The sequence below is a fragment of the Haemaphysalis longicornis genome, unplaced genomic scaffold (assembly GCF_048455015.1).
Source record: "Haemaphysalis longicornis isolate Haplotype H1 unplaced genomic scaffold, Haemaphysalis longicornis Haplotype H1 scaffold_3, whole genome shotgun sequence".
In the NCBI taxonomy this organism is placed as follows: Eukaryota; Metazoa; Arthropoda; class Arachnida; order Ixodida; family Ixodidae; genus Haemaphysalis; species Haemaphysalis longicornis.
In genome coordinates, this window is record NW_027526335.1 from 214,452,956 (window position 1) to 214,459,073 (window position 6,118).

At 47.0% G+C, this 6,118-nt stretch overlaps 1 long non-coding RNA gene across 1 annotated transcript; it reads left to right on the forward strand.

Annotated features, from left to right (window-relative positions):
• Positions 1-285: 285 nt before the first annotated feature.
• LOC144173696 (uncharacterized) lies at positions 286-5,890 on the forward strand. Its single transcript, XR_013323364.1, has 2 exons — positions 286-436; positions 5,708-5,890. It is a non-coding gene; the product is annotated as an uncharacterized LOC144173696 (long non-coding RNA).
• The last annotated feature ends 228 nt before the right edge of the window (positions 5,891-6,118 follow it).

Genomic DNA, 6,118 nt, shown 5'->3' on the forward strand with positions numbered 1-6,118 from the left:
GGCACAAAGATAAATGTTACTCAGTATAGAAGCAAGGTCAAGGAAAGTCATGTTATTCACGAAGGCCAAGGAAGGCAACGAAAAAAGTCATTGTTATGGCTGTTCTATGGTATATTGACGGACTTTCCGATAGCTTTACGAAGAAAACTGGCAGGTTTATTGAAGAGGCTGTTTTTCTTGCAAACAATTGGTTACAAAAGCTTTGTTTCATGATCGATTAGGAGTTAGACAAAAAAAGAGGATTCACAGAAGGAGCGCTGTGGCGTCGAACACTCGTCACAGCTTGTTGACTACGAAAGCAACGCAGTGTGCTGCATCTCCATGTCATATGGTAAAAAATACACTGGAATGAAGGGGCGGTTTATCGATGAGCGCTTGCCTGATCGTCCCGAAACGTTGAAGGGCACGCCCACGTCCCGCATCTCGGTGCATCTCTGTAAGCATTGTTTCCACCCCCCGTTTAAAGAGACTCTGCAACGCTTTCGATTTGCGCTTTCACTTTTTGCTTAGCGTGTGGGAGCACTGCGAAAGCTATATAGACTAATCGGGAGCCCGAAGCGGCGTTGCGTAATTTGGTCGTCGCCGCACATACTCCCTCCCATCGTTTTGCTTTTGTGCAATTTTACTGCCCAGCAGCGTATGTCTTCCACACCCACCGCTGCCTCCCACCCCCGCAGTTTTCCTTCCGGTGAAGCAGATTTACCGGGCGCCGCTCTGGGGCTCGTCCCCGGCACCGACGACACTGCTTTTACAGCGATTATCGGCGACGATTATCCCCTCGCCACCACTGATGCCTCTGTCGCAAGTTGTCCAGTCGGCTGACAGCAGCAGTAGCGCCGTTAGCAGATCATTGCAGAGAATCGACGCCAGCGCGAATGGGTGTAAAGCCGCCCCAAAAGCCGCCGCCAGAGCCGCCGCCCACAATGTAGCCGTGGCCGTCGCCACTTGAAATTTTACCTAGCCCACCAGCTCCGCGCCCGTGCCAGTTGAAAGCAACTTGCCCGGTTACAACGCAGGCGTGAGAACATTATTCTTCTTAGCTTGAAAGCCAGCTTGAGCAACATTGTCGCGTCGGATGCCCTCGTTCACCACCTGGTCGAGTTCTTGTGACAGAAGAATAATGATAAATCTTAATCTAGTTGCATACGAAGTCTTTCTCTCTACATTCGCCAGTGTATTTCACGCCTAATTAGGCCCCTATCCCCATTTGCGGTTTAGGCGTGCAGGGGTTGGGGGTGACGTGTGGGGGGCATGCAAGCGCAGCAGTGCTTAATGCCGCTACCGATGACCTGCCCGTTGTAGTGGTGGAAGATTTAAAGGAGCCATGAAGAGAAAACAAAAGTTTGTTTTATTCGAAAGATTAGGTGTTTCATAGTACCCCAAGCGCTTTCCCGGAAGCAAATGATGCTTTATTCACTGAGAAATAAGGCAATTTAAGCCAAAATTTTAAATCTCCCGCTAAAATTGCACATTTGGTGACGTGAGCAATGGTGTCACACGGGCCGGTCCATGAAACAGATACTTAGTATGTCGACTCCATATAGCACCCACACGCGGGAGTCGACCGAGACGGCGGCCATTTTAAAAATGCTAGTAAAACCTAGTGCACCCGCAGCCCTAGTCATGGAATCGTCTGATCCGGAGAACAAAACTCTCGCCGAGGAGCTCCGGCTTGCATTTAACAACCTCACACCACTTGAACGCTCAACGCTTCTAAGTGCACGAGCGGCAAGAGTTGTGGGATACGCGGTGGACGGGAAAGCGACCATTCCGCGATAGCCACAACAGACGAACGCCCTGCCGTCGGCACCGCTGCCTCGTCAGCGCCGTCGCCACGGACGAATACAGACTGGTACGTATGTGCCGTATTTTTATTACGGTTAATAATAGTTCAACTTCAGTAGCAGTATCGCTTATGCCAGTTGGCCGGTGTCGTGTATGGAAAGCCGTTCGCGCGAGCTCTCTGCTTCGACCAGAAAGATACGAGCGTCAATGCGCGGTGTTTACGGCATTTTTCCTCCAAGGTCAGAGCTCCTCGAACCCGAAAATTCGTCTGCGCGACGGCGAGATGTCGAGCTCGGCCAGGCGGTTGTTTCGTACGCATTGGCGCACACGCTTGCGTGTTCGTTCGGAACTTCAACCGTTTACTCCACCGTTCTTTGTCGTAAAAAGAATGTGCAGTATGTTTCACGGGCATTTAGCTGGCTATGCAAACTGTAAGCCCTGCCTAACATGCGTTTGCTTTTGCCGGCCTCCGCCAATCGCAGAGCTTAGCCCATGTGACGGCATAGGTTCTGTTGCGGGAAATGAGCTGGTGGGTCGCATGACCATTCCCGTTTTTCCTAATTATGTAGCTTATTTGAGCGAAGTTTGCGTTATAAGTGGTGTCGTTATGGTTCTAACGAGGCAATCTTTCGAATGAACCAAACTTGTGTTTTCTCTTCATGGCTCCTTTAAACGTGGCAGTCTCATGGCTCAATGCGCCCAGTCAGCTGCCATCCACAATCGAGCGGTTTTGGTCTGGGTTGGTGTGTTGCAGAAACAATGAGATGCCTACGACTGGGCAGCCAAAGGGACACCTACCGGTGTGTTTACTCGTATAGAGGTCGAAGCCCTAGAGGTGTCAACTTGATATGGCAAGGACGCATATCACTTGCTTGGAGGAAGAAGAGCGGAAGCTTAAGATGCGTCAGCCCGAACAGAGGCGTGAATGGACGCGAAAACTGCGGAAAGCTGCTGCTGCAGCCACTGATGCCACCTCATGTTCTAGCTGGTCGTGTAGCTGCGAATCGCTCCCGGATGAAGAAGGACTGGCCAGCTTGGAACGCCGAAGTGAGCCAATATGACTCGTTCAGCTTAATGGCTTTCAAAGCGACACGTTCGACATTGTCTTTCTAAGCACGCGCTCATGACCAGTTGTGGTTTATGCGTGCACTGGTTGCGAGAGGAGGGCGGCGCGCGGGGGGCGGAAGGGGGGGGGGGCGGGGCTGAAGGCGCAGATATAGGTTTCATTCCCTGTCCATGTCCATTGTGTTGGCGTGAACTTCAACTTGGCAGTCAAGCAGCCCAACGCGACCTGTTCGGTGTCGTCTATGGTAGAGTGGATTGGGTTGACGTGTTGCACAAACAGTAAGATGCCCAAAACGCGGGAGGGAAAGAAACAGCTCTACGTTTGTCGGCAAGGGTAAAGCTGGGGTCTTTTCCAAATTTAATTGAGATAATTGGCTAGGAAGTATGCTGTCGTAAATTTTAAGCAAACTTGTTTTTTTTTTGTGCACTCCGTGGAGAGCGTGAAACTTTGCACGCCATCCTTCTTCACAGAGTAGAAGGGCAGTAAATTTTTTTATGGTGGCTATCGAAGCTTTCATTGCTGCAACGGAAGGAACACCGGCCAGTAGCCGCCACGCCGCTGTAATAAGGTAACTCCAGCGGTCGAAGAAGGCAAAGACCAGGAAAGACAGAAAAGATTTTTGAGCACGTTTTTGAGATGTCTGATGGCCATATGTTTTGGCTGATGAACTTCCCAACTCCGTAATCTAGGTATTGGACGAGTTGGTTTAATACATCCGGAAAGCATTTATGAATGCTTAAAAATTTAAAACGCCGTTGCAGGATTTTTTTAGCCGTTCAATTGTTCTGTTTCTACACAAACACCAGCGCACGTACAAACTTTCAGAAGTGTTCTTTATGAAAAAGAATTCTGACACGTGCATAAGTTCCCCCTGTGTGTCCTTGAAGCTGCTTATCGTGACGGCGCTTCAAGTCCAGGTTGCCGTTCCGGAGTGAGGATATGAGGCGCGTTGTTTACGACAGCGCTGTTGTTATTGCGCAGTCTCTTTAATTTATTTCCCGTGAGTTATAAAACTTCCGTTGTCAGGAAGCGCTAACGGTGTGTTCGCCCCCTAAACTGTTAAATGTGCGCTGTTCAACCACAATCAATATATACAAACTAGCCCGGTTTTTTACTTGCTTGTTGATGGAGTTTGTTTGGACTTCCATTTCTTAGTACCTGTTAGAGGAGTGTTTAATGCCATAAACCGTGGTTTTTTACTTTGTTCGCTTGCGTGGTTTTTTTTATTTCAGTGTATGACCACGCCCGCATTTGTTGTCTGTGTTAGTAGAGAAGCGTGTTTCTTTCAGTTTCTTTCGCCCACCGCAAAGGCTATTTAATTTGTACGGGAGAACTTGTCGCTCTTTTTTCACGAGAAGAAAAATGTTCGCTTTTCGCCTTCATCAGAAAAGCGGCCACCGCGGCCGGGAATCGAACACGCGACCTCGTGCTCAGCAGCGCAACGCCTTACCCACTCAACCACCGCAGCGGGTAATAATAACAGGTTTTCTTGAAATTTTTATCAATAAGGACAACGTATTGCAAACTCTTGTATACCAGGCCTTGAGACGCATGCAAATGTTTTGCGTTTTTATTTTTATACAACCCATCGTTTTCCTCGCCTCCCCAACGGCTTCCTTTGTTTCGTACGAAACATAAAAAGCCGTTCGGGAGGAAAGGAAAACGATGGGTTTGTTTGACACGGAAACGAAATTGGACGAGCCATTGGATGAATATAATGATTTCACATACCTTCTTCATGGCTATTGCAGGATCTAGCATGTTCGGTATGACTGACCAGTCCGATCTCTATATTTTCGCGTGTATACACTGGCATACAAATTGTTCTAAACCATGGGTTTATGCTAAAACTAACATCCAGGCTAGCGTTTTCAATACAAAGTAACAATCACTGAATTTTGTTGCAATTACACTTGCTTGTGAGACTGAATTAGAGTTTCTCTAGGTGCGGTCAGTTAGGGATTACGTGCCAGTATTCGGGCATCGGCTAGCAACAGTATTAAGAAACGAGTAACCGTCGCTGTAAAAGCAGGTCATATCTGTGGTGGTATTCTGGTGAGATTCATCAGCGATTTAATATTAACGTTAGGGGAAATGAAGACGCTGATGTTTCCGCAAGAAAGCTTTCGAACTATTGCTCAAAGAACGTTATGAAAACTGAAAACTTGCAGGATCAGGGGGGGGGGGGGGCGGAAGACCGAGATCTAGCATCACATACAACATTAGGACAATTATCATTTTTAGATGAAGCTTAAAATCCGACCAATAAAGATTTCTGGATTCACCTCTACACATTCGTATTTAGTCACAGTACGAACTGCTTGCGTGCACTTTGAATGTGTGCACTTTTGAGAATGCATTGTCCAATTTTGTTTGGTGTTCATTGCATATTTTACGAGTCTATCCTCTTAAGTCCTAATGTTCTATGTTTTTTGCGTTTTCAAACAATGCCAATTTGACAAGAAACATAACCGCAATATCCGTAACCAGAATATCCGTAGTGAGACCAAAATGGACCAGATGCGCATTGTACAGGTTGTTACGGAGCGCTTGTGCAGACTTTGTAATCAGTCTGATAAAATATTTCTTGTTTTATAAAGCTCATTGAACGCTTGTAAGTGACAAAAAACATACAAAAGTTTAAAGAATTTTGTAAGAGAATACATTACCACGCCTATTATCCGGATATCCTGACTTTTTTTTCCATTGGAGAAGCAGAATTGATACACTTACTTTCTCTTTTTTTATTTTTTAGCAACTGACGTGACGGTTCCGAGATATGTGAACGACCATAAATGTTTATATATTTTTATGTTCTTTACTTTGATGTTTTGCTAATATTTCTGTTCTTTTCAGGTGGGCAGCGTTGGGAGACTACGCTGATAACAATATAAGAACACTGAAAGAGAACTAACGAAAAGACAGAAGACGTTGCAGCCAAGTGCCCTGAGACAAAAACTTTAACAACAACAAAAGGGAACCCTGTGTGTTAACTTTTCCGAAAGCTGCTCAAATAAACACGGTGCTGACATAGCGAAATGACGCAGATCGGTGTCAAATTATTCGGCAGTTCTCAGAGCGTTTGTAACGTTGTTGCTGCAAGATCCCCGGGGGGCACCTTGTGGGTTCAAGGTGACGGTAGTGGCGACACCATGGACCCAGAGCCCATGTGGGTTGGACCCACCGACGCTCTCGCTGTGTTTGTCTTATCCGTGTCAAAGGAAAGGGGCATCCTAGTGGCTGAGCCAATTCGAGGGTTGTTTTGGA